The sequence below is a fragment of the Chlorocebus sabaeus genome, chromosome 17, assembly GCF_047675955.1.
Source record: "Chlorocebus sabaeus isolate Y175 chromosome 17, mChlSab1.0.hap1, whole genome shotgun sequence".
NCBI lineage: Eukaryota > Metazoa > Chordata > Mammalia > Primates > Cercopithecidae > Chlorocebus > Chlorocebus sabaeus.
Window position 1 is genome coordinate 60,439,583 of NC_132920.1, and position 16,706 is coordinate 60,456,288.

The 16,706-nt window shown below is 35.9% G+C and overlaps 1 protein-coding gene across 2 annotated transcripts in view; it reads left to right on the forward strand.

The window, feature by feature from the left end:
• The window catches only part of PRIM2 (DNA primase subunit 2), a 312,787-nt gene that overhangs the window by 176,351 nt on the left and 119,730 nt on the right, over nucleotides 1–16,706 (forward strand). The gene's annotated exons all lie outside the window — the stretch shown is intronic.

The following is a 16,706-nucleotide window of genomic DNA, read 5'->3' on the forward strand; positions in this document are numbered from 1 at the left end:
ATGTCAGAGACATCTATATGTCGGGTGGCAGCTGATGTGCATAGTTTGACACTTCCTGTTCTACAAAGTAACCTTGTGATAAGCCTTTCAAGAATATTGAATTGTTGCTTTTGCTTGTCTAAATGTAATGTTTTTGTTTTATCTTCCTTTTGCCTAGTTCTAAACAGGAAATAATAATATTTGGTTTGAGAGATTGTAATAATAATTTTGTTAGAAAAAAATTGATTTGCATGAACGGTGTAATTTAAATGTTACATAGAGGTGGATGGACATTAGGAGGTTGATACTGATATCATTATTAGGTCTGATTTTGTTTATTGCCTCTGATGAGGAAAGAGGAATGATGAATAGCATTTTAATTAAATTTGTCAATAAAACTAATTTGGGAGATAATACAAAATACCTGTAAAAATTGAAGTAGCAATACAGAGATTCTCAAATCATTTTACAGGATTTAGAGACTCAAAGAGAATTAGGGTAACACTGCCAATCAAATAATCTAAAATATTGCTTAACAATATATATTATTTTGAGACTGCAGAAGTGATATGTCCAAACTTTTTTAGTTGAATCCAATTCTCAAGTACAGAAAAACATCGTGCTTCAAATCTTATGGCAGTACAACTGTGTTTTTAATTCATTAGTATCATCCATTCACTCATTAGTTACTTAGTGCCTATTATGTGCTTAGAATTAAAAGAAAACACACAATCTCTGTTTTCAGGGAGTTAGGTTTGGTTTCATTTGAGAGATAGGCACTTGAACAAGTTATAAAATTTGTAACATTTTCTATCAGAATTAAATACAATGTACATAATTTTATTAATTGAACTGTCTCCCTCATGGAATTATCTCCTTAAGTAATCGGGCCATGACTTAATTGTTTTGGTTTCCATGCATTCTAGCACAGTAGTGGCTCACAGTGGGAGCTCAGATTGGACTGAAATTTATTGTTTTTTTGTTGTTTTATTCTTATCAGTCAGCTTTCTCAGGCTGACTGGACTGAACTATAATCTCACTTGAGGGATAATGTTGTCATTAACTAAGAAGGAGAATAAAGAAAGGAAGACAAGGCAATTAGGGAATGAATATGATTGCTTAGATGGTAATTTCAGTAGTTTCAGACATTTTAAGCTTGAGATACCTGTGGAGATGTATGTGGGGGATGTTTAGTAAGTAGCTGAATGCAGACCCACAGTTGAAGAGTGAGGTTTACATCAGGGAGACATTTTCTAGTCATCACTGTGCAGGTCTTGGTTAAAATAAAGGGAATGGTTGAGATCACTCAGGAAGAGTGTATAGAGAGACAAGAAAAGAGTGAAGGGTTCTGAATTGAACCCACCGAATATCAGTGTTTAAATGACTTGTGATGGGCAGTGCGGGAGTTGGGATATGAGAAACCAGTAAAAATACCAGGGAGGAGCCTTGAACAAAAAAGGATAGTGGGATGATGGGTGCTTGATGGTATGGATACAAGTCCAAGTCTTATGAGGATTTGAGGAATAAGTAAGAAATGAGGCTGTGGAGATATAGGGAGTAGGCTGCTCTTGGTAGAGCTTAATTCTGAGCACATGTAAGCAAAAAGGACTGCATTGGTGAGCTTCATGGTTGAAGAAAGTGTTTTAATTTTTCCTTAAGATTGGTAAGATGAGCATATTTACAGGTTAAGGCAGAAATGAGTAGTATGGGAGTAAGAGGGAATAATTGAAGGGGCAATGTTTTAGAAGGGAGAAGGGGACAGGCCAGAAAGTCAAACTGACTGGAGTTTAAAAAGGTATTTTCCAACCTAGCTTTTTGGTGCATACTCAGAACAATCCAGCGTGGATGGTAGATGGTTATCATAATCCCTATTTTACAGGTTGGTGATGGAGCCTCATGATGTTCTCATTAAGAAAACCTAATTTTTCTTTCCTTTTTTTTTTTTTTTGAGACAAAGTCTCGCTCTGTCACCCCGTGTGGAGTGCAATGGCATGATCTCAGCTCACTGCACCCTCCTCCTCCTGGGTTCAAGTGATTCTTCTGCCTCAGCTTCCTGAGTAGCTGGGACTACAGGCACATGCCACCACACCCAGCTAATTTTTTATTTTTAGTAGGGATGGGGTTTCACCATGTTGGCCAGACTGGTCTCAAACTCCAGACCTCAGGTGTTCTGCCTGCCTTGGCCTCTCAAAAGTGCTGGGATTACAGGTGTGAGCCACCATGTTCACCGTGCAGCAGCCAAGAAAACCTAATTTTTCTAATTAAAAATATTGTCTTTCCCTCTCTTCAAAAGAGATGAGTTAATTATTTCATAAGACTTTACTACCATTTTTCAAAATTGATACCAGAAACTTTCCCGTTGGAAGAGATAAACTTACTTAGATTTATAATAACATAACGTTCAGAGAGAATTTGTATAAATCATTATTTCTGCTTTCACCAAATTGCATATGATTAGACATGTAATCTAAGGAGCCTGCATCTCATTGTGGCTTTACTGTCATTCTCATGGTTATATAGCACTGCATTTTCTAGGGTGAATTATATCGTTCACTGATTTGGTAGTTTGGAGATACATAAAGGTCTTGGAATATGTTCCCAGGAATGTAGAAGTTTATTGTAAATAAGTATCTTTGCTATGCTAATTATGGTACCATGGGATAATATTTATAAAAATGGTATTAGGCTAGCAAGTATGTATGATAAAGATGGTTATTTTAATTTATTATCTCACTTATAAAGTATAAATAGGTGCAACTACACAGGAAAACTTGCAGCCCATTTTCTACATGTGATAACTTTTAGTTGTGTGATTGAGAATTTTTCCCCCTTAAAAATAATGCCTACAGTGTAGGTATCTTCCTCCTTTATTCCTCCACTTCAAGATATGAAGTGCATTGGTGGATAGCATATTATAAGTCACTGTAATAGTTACTATTATTGGCTGGACGCGGTGGCTCACGCCTGTAATCCCAGCACTTTGGGAGGCTGAGGCAGGCAGATCACTTGAGGCCAGGAGTTCGAGACCAGCCTGGCCAACATGGTGAGACCCTGTCTCTACTAAAATTACAAAAATTAGCCCAATGTGGTGGCACGCACCTGTAATCCCAGCTACTCAGGAGGCTGAGGCAAGAGAATCACTTGAACCTGGGAGGCGGAGATTGTCGTGAGCCGTGATCGTGCCACTGCACTCCAGGCTGCGCAACAGAGCAAGACCCTGTTTCAAAAAAAAATTGCTATTATTTAATGTTTTGTCATTAAAGAATAACTCATTTTAAAAATGTGTATTTGTCACACCACAATTTTGTGAGCATATTTCAGCCCAGGAATGAATTAGAAATCAAGCAAAGATAAAACAAGCTAAGAAAGACAAGTATTACTTATAGTAAGTACTTGGACTGCATCATGTGGATTAACTTTTAATGCATACTGATTTTGCAAGCAGATGTTTTTACAAACCTTTATTTTAAAATCATTTAAAGTAATGAAAGCATCTTCCTTCAGTTGGTATTATTACAGACTACCTTTGTAAAATTCCTTTTCCTAAGGTGGTACATTTGATTAATATGCACACATTTCTACTTATTCTTCTAAAGAGTATGCTTTCACAAATTTTTTATCAGACATGTAATCTCTGTAAGAAAGCTTTTCTTACTGTCCACAGTGGTACAGTTATCATTGTTTTCTTTTTGAATTAGTTCTCATTTTGAAATCAGAAAATTGTGTGGGCATTCATGTGTCTAATGCCAGAAAATGGTTTAGTAGATAGGGGCTTCATCAATTGAGGGCTGAAATGAAAGCCTCATTAGCCTGGTCCACATGCTTCACTTGTTTGTTAGCTCTTTCTCATCACCTGTGTCCAGTCTCTGGCAGTACCTTGAACATTTATTTCCTTTTCTACATGCAGCAGCACAAGCTTTTAGTTCAGTGATTATAGTGAAGGTTTTCCAGGAGCTGTGTAAGATATTAATAAATTAGAATATATTGTTTTCCATTGTCACCTTTGAATTATAATTTTTTCACATCTGTATGGAAAATGTTAATGCCTTCTTAGAGATGTACTTGTGAATAGTCAGCATTTTGTTAGAATCAGCTCGTTGTGTTAAGGGCACTATAATTGGTACTGATTATGTACAGAAGAATAGATGTGGTCCCTTAACTCAACATGTTTATATTTTTAAGGGGAAAGGGCCAAAGTTTATAAACAGCACCCCTCTCCCCACCCACACACATACCCAAGGCTGCACCAGAATAGTTGCTGCAAGTTAATTAAGTAGATAGTAAAGAGAGTGGTGGGAAGTCTTATAAGAAGCAGTATCTGCATGTGGATTATGTTACAAATTTAATGTTATTTAATGTTTTTGGTAAAATGTATAGTCACAACATATAAAATCACCTCCCTCCCTAATACAACCACCGCTAAGCTTCTTTTGTAAACTTGATGCATACTTTAATGTAATTATAAAGTCGTTAACTTTAAAATTTTTCACTTAATATGTTATAACTAGGTAATAAAGTAGAAAATTGATTTTCATGAGTCTAATTTTAAGTATCTGTGTGATAGTCAATCAAGACTAGATATATCTACTTTTACTTAACCATGGCCGTTTTATCAGATATGTATAGCTTTCTGGGTTGAATAAACCTGTGGTGAAAAATTATAGAATGTGAACAGTTTCTGTGTGTTCAGAGTAACTGAGGAGAAGAAATACTGTAGTAACTTTATGTAGAAGGAATTACAGCATAGATGTTTTCCAGCAGATCAGATGGAGATAAGAACAAAGAACAGCAGCAGCCTAGGTGGTGTATAGCTTTGAAAATACAGGGAAGTTCATTAGTCTAAAAATGCCATCTTGCCCAAGTGAGAAAGTGGCAGAGTTCTTAACAAGTGAACGAGTGACTTGAAAAAGGTGGAATTGAGGAAGCCGAATTTTAAAGCTTGCTAGTGTGTGTAGATTAGAGCCTTTATAGCCATTTTATCAAACACTCCTTTAGAATATTTAAAAATCACTCGTGTCATATGTCTATATGCATAAGTACATGTATACATATTCCCTGATATTTAGCAATGACACTAGTATTTTTATATAAAGAAAATAAAAAGTGACCAGTGTATTAGTTTTCAATTCCAGCCTTAACAAATTACCACACATTTAGTGGATTAAAACAATGCCCATTTATTATCTCACAGTCTGTAGGTTAGAAATCAGACCTGGGTCTTGCCAGGCTAAAATCAAGGTGTCAGCAAGGCTTATGTTGCTTACTGAGGGCTCTGGGGAAGAATTTACTTCCAAGGTTATTTAAGTTGTTGGAGATCCTGTTTTTATGCTGGGTGTCAGTTGAAGCCTGGTCTTTCCTCCTAGAGGCTGCCCACATTCCTTCTCATGCTTTCCATGATTTCCTAGAGGCCTCTGTAGTCCTTGCCTGTGGGTCCCATCTCAGAGCCTTCCCATATTTCAGATATCTCTAACTAACGCTGCTGTGTCACACTGCCTCCAACCTGAGAAAGTTTTCTGCTTTTAAAGGTCCATGCGTTTAGATCAGACTACAGGAATATCCAGGATAATCTTTTCATCTAAGATCCTTAATTACATCTGCAGAGCCCCTTTTACCGTGTAACCTAACACATTCAGAGGATCCAGGAATTAGAGCATATTTGGAAGGTCACTGATTCATCCTCTTATAGTGAAGGTTTTCTTTTGAGGTGGGAGTATGGAGTGAAAACAGCTTTTTGTATCACTTTTCATCAGTTTTACCTGTAAGTCACCATTCTTAATTTATATAGAATACTAACGTTTCCTGGAGTTTTGTAGTTAATTCACTTTGCTAGTTTAATAGATCTTACAAGAAATGGGTTCTTAAAGAAATATAAAAAGTTACCAATTTTCTTTTTAATGATATAGAAGGAAGATAGAAAAATCTTTCCTGTCTTACCAACCAGCTACCTAGAACGAGGCAAATAAACACTGCTGTAAATAGTAGACTTTGTAATCAGGTTATATATAGTGGCTGAGATGTGTGGAGGTACTTTGTGAGAGCTGTTCAGTAATACATGCTCACACACCTTTTAGCATTCTAAGAGTTTATTTATTGTTTATTGAACACATATTAAAGGAACTCTTACTGGTTGCCTCACGTGGTGTTAGGTTCTAGGGATGCATTTATTTCTGCCTTTGTAGGACTGAATAGTTATCAGTAAAAAGATAATTTTAACTAAAGTAATTATAATAAATCATGATGACTCTTGGCATACTGGAGGTATGTGATTATATGAGAGCACATAGAATCCTGGAAATAATGAAACTTTGCCTGTCACAGTGGTCTTGTAGCTTATCTTCAACCAGACATTGTAGATTTCCCTTAGTCCTCTGACTCAAGTTTCTCAGGAATTTGTGGCTTGTGGATACTGGATACTGGGAGCCTTCCTGGAAAGTAAAATTTATGATTTCTTATGCTTTTTTAGTAATTTTAATATCTACAGTTGTTAAATTTCCTATTCACTCATTGGGTTTCTTTAAAACATTGGTTGCTGTCTGGTTAAGTAACAAAGAAAATTAGTGATTTTACACTGTGTTAGTCGTAAAACACTAACAAAGTACAAAATAATAATGATGTTGTGGGAAATAATATTCTTAAAAGGCCTGAGAAAGCATTGTGGCAGTATTTATGATATATTAGCAACAAAAAGTAACTTGTTGAATGCTATGTAATAGAACTTTCTGTGATGATGGAAGTGTTCTATACCTGTACTGTTTAACCCAGTAGCAAATAGCCACTTACAGCTATTGAGTGTTTGAAACATGGCTAGTGCTACTAAAGAACTGAATTTTAAATTAATTAAAATTTCAATTTCAATAACCGATTTTACTTAATGGTTACTGTATTTGATAGTGTAGTTCCATATTGTATTTGAAATGTATTTAAATAATTACATACTTTTTAAAAATCATAGTAGTGGGGCTTAGAGTTTCAAATCTGAGGTAGCCCTGGAAAAGCTATACGTATAGAGTTGTTGTAAAAGCAATTGTGGCTACTGAGGGTCATGAGGCTCCTAAGTCAGGGCAGCTGTCATATCTACTGGTGGGGATTTTGCCTCTGTACCTGAATGAACTATCCACCTGTGCAGGCCTATGGTAAGGATTCCACAGAAGAGGAATACTTGAAGCTGCCCAGCTAGCAAGCTGCGATTCCTGTCCTGGATCTTTCCAAGTAAACTGATGCCACAAGTGGCCTGTGGCATATTCTTGTGAATCTAAATGTTTTGTTAACCTAAGAGCACCCCCTGGCATTCCAGAACCAATTAACCTTTATTTACTCAGAGTAAACACAAAACAAAATTCAATAAATTGAACTGAGGAAAGGCAGACTACCAAGACTCACCAAAAGTTTAATGCACTCTCAATTGTTTCTGATTACTATGTAGAAAGTAGTGCTAGAAAAGATAATACAAGATGAATTTTAAATGCCTACTTTTGGTAGCGGTATCTTGGTTCTTGACTTACTGCATACATACAATCCACCAGGAGCAGTCATCAAATGTGTACAGTGATGGAAACAAACAAAAATGTGTATAGCGGTGCATCTTCTCAAGTCCTATTGAGGTGTGTCCTTAATCATCCAATGTAAAGTCACCCTCACAAGTGCTTTATAATATTATCTCACTATGTTATGTTTTCTTCACAGCAACATCACCAGTTGGAATGGCTGTTTTAATTTGTTTGCTTGTTCAGTATTTTTTTGCCTAGGGTATGAGCTCCATGAGATGAAGGAATTTGGCCATCTTGTTTACCACTATCTCCCCATTACTTATGAAAATGGCATAACAGGACCTCAGTAAACACTTGAATGAATGAATGAATGAATGAATGAATGAATGGCTGAGTGAATTATAGAAACTTTCAGGTTAAAAAATTTTACCTTTAATTCTGTTTTCTAAGGTGCTAAATATTGAGACTGAATGAGATGGTAATTTGGGCAAAAAGCTGATGGAGTTTTTGTTATTTCCAAAGGATAACTATGGTAAAGAAATGCTTTTTATCTTTGTAGAAATGTACTGCTCTTTTTGTCTTTGGTTTTGGGACATGGGACTCTTCTTCATGCCATCAGGAACTAATCATGGAAGGCAGAGAGTGCTTTCTATTCCTCTATGTGATCTCATAAGCGCTCCCTCTTTTTCTTACCAATGACTTATTCAAATGTTGACCACTTGTATTCAAAAACAAAACCAGAAACAAAACTGTTACATACCTTGCTCTTTTGATCTATGAAGTGAGACCCTTAAACATTATGAGGCATTGTCAATGGCTATGTGAGACTAAAGGGGTGTGTGAGGAAAGGATGTAACATGACTGTTAGACTGTGACTTTTAGTAATCGTCCTCATGAACTGTTCCAGCACTCCTCACCAAAGCTCCCAAAACATTGTGGCAGTTATTGGGGAACAAATGTGTGGATAATCCTAGAATGCCATAAATGTGTAATAGCTCATCTCAGAAGCATTCCACATTGTGTAAATTATTTGTGGGGGAATGGGAAGACATTGCCTATCATTTTAACATATTAATTTTGCTGGATGTTGGAACTTGATTCCCTCGGCCTCTCACTTTTTCGTGACTACCCTATTGTGAATCCTTTCTTTATTGTAGTCATTTGACTATCCTGGACACAACCCAAAACCAAAACCATCTCTATTAGGGTTCATTATATTACCATAATATATGCTAAGAATATAGACAGTAAAGGAACATAAATTTTTTACTCATGAAAATAGATATGTTTGTTGGGGGTCTTAAAGTTATATGGTGAAAATAGCTATGTAAAGCTGTAGTTTGAATATATATTATAGGGGTGTATGTGTGTATTTTACTTTTAAGATCAATTTTATTGAGGTACAATTTATATACAAAAAATCCACCTATTTAAAGGGTATAGTTCAATGTCTTTTGACAAATGTACAGATATTTTTATAGAAAAATGAGATGCAACTTTCATTTATCTTGGAGTTCATTGGATTTTGGTTATAACTTGGAATAAATAGGAAACTATGGACCACATAGGGAAGATGAGGAAACATAAAATAAAGTAGCAATTGCACCATTTATAGTTCCTACCTGATATGGAAACCCATATGTCCTGATTTTTATTGGATATTTTAGCCTCTTGGAATCATACAGTTTCTCCCAGTTATAAAGAAAAATAGGTCATTATACTGCATGTTGTGTGATGGTAGTTTTCTGCGGAGACTTCTTTAAAAATAAAGTTGAATAAAATTTATGCTTGTGGAAAAATAATCTACATTCAATTTAAAACAGAATTTTATTGATTGTGTTCTCATTTGGAATAACTGCAGGGAAAATCACCTGGGCTAATACAAGTTGGATACCATTTACTAGGGATTTCGCTGGAGAATAAAACCCAAACTCATTTCAATTTCAGTGGTGACAGCCGTTGACTGAATTTTCCTGTGATATCCTTCACTGCAGGAAATGATACATTGTAGCTTTGGCTCCTTTGATTTCCTACCCACCCTACAAATCCAAAGTGCAGGGACTGTGCTTTCTAAATGTCTGAGTGGCCTAGTTTATGTGGATAGGGTTTGTTTGTTTTTGAACACCCACAGTGGGTAAAATTGTGATTGCAAAAATAGATATTTGAGTAATGTACAGAAACGTTTATTTCCTCTTCCTGAAATTGTTTTTCCATTTGTGCTATTATTACACCTGGCTTTATGTGAAAAGGTTGTATTGGAACTTGGTATACTTTTATGGAATGATGTAGGAGATTACAGTTCATTTTGAAAGATGTATTAGCTTACTTTTTAATGGTCCAAATAAATATGTTTCCTTGATGCGGAGATCAGTTTTGATTATTTGTGATGCTTTCTTCACTGCTTTTTTATTTTATGCTAGTTTAAAAAATATGATAAACTGTAGCCTGCCAGATAGAAAGGAGTAAATGGTGTTAACCTGTTTAGTCTTAAGAGTACTGGGAAATGCTTGACAAAGAATGGAAATATGTTTTATGAACCTCAGAAACTCTGCTGGTAGGGGGTGGAGGGCAGAGAGATACCCCCTGAGGATGAGGGAGGAATTCTTTCCACTCTGGCTTAGGACTTTGCTGAAAGCCACATTTGCATCCTGTCTATTATGGCTTCTTACAAAGGAGAGAAGAATGAACAGTTGCAATTAGGTATTGAGGTTGAGGTTGGCCAAGCAGCCCCAAAGCCTTCCAAATAAACATGCCACAGCTTTCTTTGTCCCCAGAGAAACAATTCAGGTTACCACCAAGCTAATCAGAATTCAAGATTGCTTCCGTAACAGTATAAATGGCAAACTATGGCTTAAATATAAAAACTTGATTCCCAAGTAAAATGTTGTAAAAACAAGCACAATTATAGTAGACTTGAAGCACTTCCTTTGGTCGGCCTAACTGCAGCCTATATTTTGCTTATGACTGGCAGATATTGATCTTAATGTAGCAAATAGAAGTCAGGGCAAGTCACCTGGCTATTCTATAGTTATACCTAGTCCTCCAGAAAACCGTTTGATTGTTTTATGTCATTGTTTCCTCACTATACAATAATGTTATCCCGTAGAATCATAATGAGAGCAACAAATGTAAGCCACATATATAATTATATATAATTTTAAATTACTCAAGTGAAATTAATTTTGATAACATATCTTATTTAACTCATATTCAAAATATCTTTTTTTTTTTTTTTTTTTTTTTTTTTTTTTTTTTAAGAGATGAGATCTTGCTCTTTTGCCCAGACTCAGCTACTTGAACTCCTAGGCTCAAGTAATTTTTCTTCCTTAGCTTCCTGAATAGCTGGGACTACAGATATGTGCTACCACACCCAGCTCAAAATACCATTTTAATATGTAATCACTATGAAAAATTATGAATGAAATCTTTTACATTTTATGTACTAAGTCTTTGAAATCTAGTGTGTACTTTGTACTTATTGAACATCTCAATTTAGTCTAAGCTACATTTCAAGTGCCCAGTAGTCACATTTGGCTAATGGATACTATATTGAACAGTAAAGCTTCATAAAACGGATTTCATTTAAATCTCTATTGTTTAAGTTGAATATTTGTACTTTGGACACTTCCTAAAAGTGTAAATATAGACTATAATGATAGACTCACAAAATCTTCCAGATATCAGGTTATTCAAGGACATCTGAATTCTCCTATTAATACTTTGAGGTTAAACATTTTATGTGATAGTATGAAGAAGGTTGGAAAGAAATTATTTTTTTCTAGTATTAATAGAAAGAAATTGGTGAATGTTAAGAACAGAGAAAAAAAAAATCCAAAATGTTTAAGAATAATAAATTTAGGCCAGGATGATGATGATGATGATGTTTATTACAATTTGAGTGAAAAATACTGTGATAAACACTACAGACATTTCATTTGTCCTCACAGCAACTTTTTGAGGGCAGCAGTTTTGTGATCTGTTTTATAATCCCTGTTTTACCAGTGATTAAGATGAAAGCAATTAAGAGATCTTTGCAAAATCACAGATAGTGACTGTATGCAAACTTTTGCATGACTCTTGGATTCTGAAACTTACCCTCTTAATCACTCTTCTCTATTTATTGCCTGGTTCTTTTATGCCTCCATGATTGCCTTGGGCAAACTGGACTTGGAGAAATTACACAAATGAGGAGGAGTTGCAGCCAATTCCTAAAGTGTTGCAACTATTCCACTACTTCCTGTTTACTCTGTCAAATTTTCATCAGTAGTCTGAAAAGGAGAAAATGACTGGAGTTGTAATCACCCTTGAAAAGCTGACTTTTGCCCTCCCATTTTGTCAGTAATACCCTGTGGCATTTATGTCGCAGTAGTGGAGCTGGTGAATACCACTCTTGGAGCTGAGGTGTGATGATCCATCTTCTGTTAACAATCAGTGCCACAGCATGAAAAGATTATTATTTTTTTTCTTAACCAGCTAATCTTGCCATGAGACCCATAAATCCACTTTCATGTAATTTCTGCTTTTTGTTTTCAACTCTGAGTTTCAACACTCAAAAACAATTTCTTGTTGAGTACCTAAGTGCTCATATTGATATTCGTGGTACATTGAACAGGACTTAAATTTCTGTTGTTTCTACAAAGTCCAGGAGTAGGTCTGCCTTTCACTACAATTCACAGATCAGATGTGTGCAGATGTTTCTGTTTCAGATTTATCCTTTTATGTATCCATGGTATTTTTGTTCTGTACATTAGACATTTGTGAGATAGTATTTGGGGAAAACTCTAGTTTAGTGTGGATGTGATTAATTACGCCTTACTGTGTTGGTCATTCCCCAACCCCTTCATTCTCCAAAATTAGATTGATTTAATTGGATTTAAAATGGGATCATTTAAATTTGGTTGCATAAATATGTGTTTTGTATGTTTTGAAAGTCTGACCTTTCTCTTTTCAGCCTATGAATTATTGAAATTCTGTTAGCTTTATAATTTTCTGTTTACTGTGATTTTAAGCTATATTGGAAAACTAGCCATGCTGCCCTCTTATGTTTAATGAGCAAGATAATATGGGAGGGAGAAGTTCCTCGGGTGCGACTGCGTTTTAATTAAGTTTTATGTAAGTTATTGAACAAATGCAACCATTAAAAGATGCTTTTGGCTGGGTGCGGCGGCTCACGCCTGTAATCCCAGCACTTTGGGAGGCTGTAGCAGGCAGATCACCTGAGATCAGGAGTTCAAGACCGATCTGACCAACATGGAGAAATCCCGTCTCTACTAAAAATACAAAATTAGCCGGGCATGGTGGCACGTGCCTGTAATCCCAGCTACTTGGGAGGCTGAGGTAGGAGAATTGCTTGAACCCGGGAGGCAGAGGTTGCGGTGAACCGAGATCGCACCATTGCACTCCAGCCTGAGCAACAAGAGCGAAATTCCATCTCAAATTAAAAAAAAAAAAAAGATGCTTTTATATATTTTGTGTATCATGAATTCTCTTATAGCAGAGTATATAATTTAAGACCATCACCTCAAAAGAAAACAAAAACATAGGGAGAGACACCAGATTACTTTTGTGTAAGCAGAGTTTGTTATACACAATTGCAAAATTCTGTTTTCTTTGAAGACACTATTATATGTACACTTAGGTGTTTAGAAACCTGAAGAAAACCTCACATTTTCATTAAAAGAGAAACTTAGCACTATATTATTACAAAGGAAATAGGACTTAAAGGTGTTTTTAAAATTTTATTGTAATGGTCTTTGATTGAAGACCTATCTCAGGGCCTACCTAATTTCCTACCGAATTTCTCCCCCATCCCCTGCCCACTTGCCTTTGCTTGTGTGTTTTTCTAACCTAACCTCTTCATCTATCAACTACTTTTTAGAAATTTTCTTGGCTTTCCTTATCTTTTCTGCCCATCCATCTGTTATGTGATAACCCTTCAGATCCCAAGAAAAAGAGTTTATTATTCCAAAATGCCACGCCCTTATCACATTCTTACTTTAAAACCCCTTCAACAACCTCAATAAACTTTAATCACATACTTTTATGAATCTGGTCAAAATGTCAGAATGTTTTAATATATTCAACATTGTTAAACTACAAATGATAAAAATATTAAAACAACCGGGCCTTTGACCTTTTTTGTGATTATCGCATCCTACTTCTAAACCTCCAAGCTTAAATTATTTTCTGACTACAATCTCTGATTCTTCCACTTTACTCCCCAGTTGCTCATTCCTACTGATGGTCATCTTCCCTTCATCCCAGCCTTCCATTTCAGTCCCCCAAGATCACCTCCCCCTGTGGCTCAGCAGGCTTCTCTATTCAACATAGACCTGTTGTCAGTCATTTCAACAACATTTTAATAACATTCTAGAATCCTGTAGTCTGTGTTTCTAAAGCATAACTCTCTCTATTCAGTGTCATTTTATTGCTCAAAAATCTTTAATGCTTCACATTGCCTACCTTCTTCTCTCACCCTTCATTTAGAAGAGACCTCTTCTCTGTAGGCCTGAGAACAATTGTTTTGAGCTTTGTTGTTCTCCTCCCTGGATTATGTTGATCCTTCACTGCTTGGACCCTTCCTTGGTCACAAAGATGCTTAGTAAGTGCATGCCGAGAGATAGGGAGGTTGTACAGGGACTCCTGAAGGTGTGTGTGTGGTGTTTTTTTTTTTTTTTTTTCAATTTGTTTGTTTGTTTTAATAATTAAAATCTGTTACATCCAGATAAGGACAACAACTGGGATGTGGAAAAAATGTGTCTTATAGAGAGATAATCTGACAATCTAGTGATACTAAAAAAGTAGTTTGTCCTGGGTTTTATGCATTTATATGGTTCTGTTTTGGTAGTGAAGGTATTCATTTTGCTGGTACAGTGCAGTAACTGTTACATTTTAGCAAAAGTACACGATATCCTTTTACAACCCAGTGTCTTCAGATAGATTTCAAATGTAATTGGATATTCACTGAACTACATCTTTATTGTTTTCACTACTTTTCTATAAGTTGAGAAAACTGATATTTCACCCTTAATGCCTTTCACCTGATACTTTAGCAAATAAATTATGCATAGGAAGTGAAAGTAAATCACTGCAATTCCTTATCCCTTACCACACATATTTATGGATGAAAAAAATTGAGGCATAGCTTGCCTTGTCTTTTTCCTTTTAAACTTGTGGAAAATTAGTAGCGAAACTGAGAATTAAGGAAATCAGATTCAGATTTTTCAAGATTCTCTGATTAGTTAATCAAACATTGCCCTTTATGTTTGGCAAAATAGTCATTAATGACCTATTTGAATTTTGTGACCCATTAAAATGTTCTTCGGTCTTCTATATTGAAAAAATGGTATTTATGTTATATCTCACTTTATTCTTTAATGAAACATTAGGAGTGGAAAAGCTTTTATGCTTCCTGAATCCCTTGTTTAAAAAACTATGTTGTTGACAGTGAATGTTTCTCAAAATAAAGCTGTGAGTATTTTAAATGGACAGAAAACTCTTTTCTGCTGGGTTTGCATGTGTTTATAGATGTTGAAGCAATTAGAAATGTTTTTTGCTGTTAAAAATGACTTTCTGTGTTTTCCCAATATAATAATCACTAAGACATGTTCCCTCATAAAATGGATCTTTTTCAAATCCTGAAAATAAGAATGTATTTTGACAATTCATTAATATAGCAGCTTCATTTATTTGGCAGCAGTGCGATAGAAAGCTGGCGCTGAGCTCTGAATGTGGGAGAAGGGTGCGTCTCTTTCCCTGGCTACCTGTTAGGGTTCTCCTTTAGAACCATCTCTTGGCACTTCCAAGTGAAAGCCAGTTTCATGAGCCAATGTGAATTGTTTTTAAGGGTTTTTATTATTTTTATGGCAGCATTATTTGTTTTTCTTCTACCTTGATTTTTGAGCTTCTGTCAATGTTTCATTATTATGAGGAAACACCATTCACCTGGAAACATTGTAATAAGGAGTAAAGAAAACTTATTATCACAACTTGTATTTTCATAATTTCTTTGTAAGTTTATTCCTGAATTACAGTTTTATTGTTTAGGCTAAATAGTTTTTATCTTGTGGAAAGTGAAATCGTGTCTTGGAAGCACTCAGACACTCTTGACTTTTCTACCTCCCTGATCAAAGCATATCCATTCTTTTCCAGAAAAGTTCCTGAGCCCATCTATTGCCTTCCTTTCTCCATCCGTTACCACTACTTTACTCAGGCTCTTACCTTCCCTCGCCTGGATATAACATTGCCTACAGTATTCTTCCAGTTAGTTGCCAGTCCCTCCCCTTTCTAATTATTTCCCCACACTGCTTTGTTTCTCAAGTGTAAACTGGATTATGTCAGTTCTTGCCTCATTCCTTTTCATGATTTTTAACTGCCTGCAGAGTATGGGATACAAGCTTCTCACCATGTGCCTGCCTTGTGTTGTATCTAACAATCCCCCTGTCCCCCAGCTATCCTTAACTAGTTCAAATATGTGTTAAGTAGCTGTGATGTTTATTATCACCTCCTCTAATGCAGACATAGTAAGCCTTTCTGATTATAGATGAGTAGAGGAGAAATGCCATTCCTAATTCTGATACTTAACATCTTCATTTCTATCATATTCATCCCCACCCCCATGGGTTCCATACTTGCCCACACTGGACTGGTGGTCTTCTTTCTATTAATTACGTATATGTCTTTTTTATAGAGTGTTTATTTTTTGTTTTTGAGACAGGGTCTCACTCCCTCATCCAGGCTGAACTGCAGTGATGTGATCATAAATCACTGCAACCTCAAACTCCTAGGCTCAAGGAATCCTCCCACCTCAGCCTCCTGAGTAGTTGAGACTACAAGTGCATGCCACCACACCCAGCTAATTTTTTTTTTTTTTTTTTTGTAGTGATGCTGTCTTGCTGTGTTGCCCAGGCTGATCTCTAACACCTGGGGTCAAGCAGTCCTTCTGCCTTGGCTTCCCAAAATGCTGGGAATAGAGGCATGAGCCACTAGGCCTGGCCAAAAATATTTTTAGAAGTTTGATGTCTACACAGTTTAAGTTTACTTATATTCTCTCTCAGAATTCATTGTTGGTACCATTCTCTTGCTTTTTTTTCTTTTTTTCCTTGAAATGTAGCCCTTTTGTATATTCTAGAGTGGTGTGAAAGAACAAGCATTTTATACTGTCATTTAGGCAAATGTATATGTCCTCTTTATATGTCTTCTCTTTGCACTTAGTATAGTATGCATTAATCTGGGCTGAGA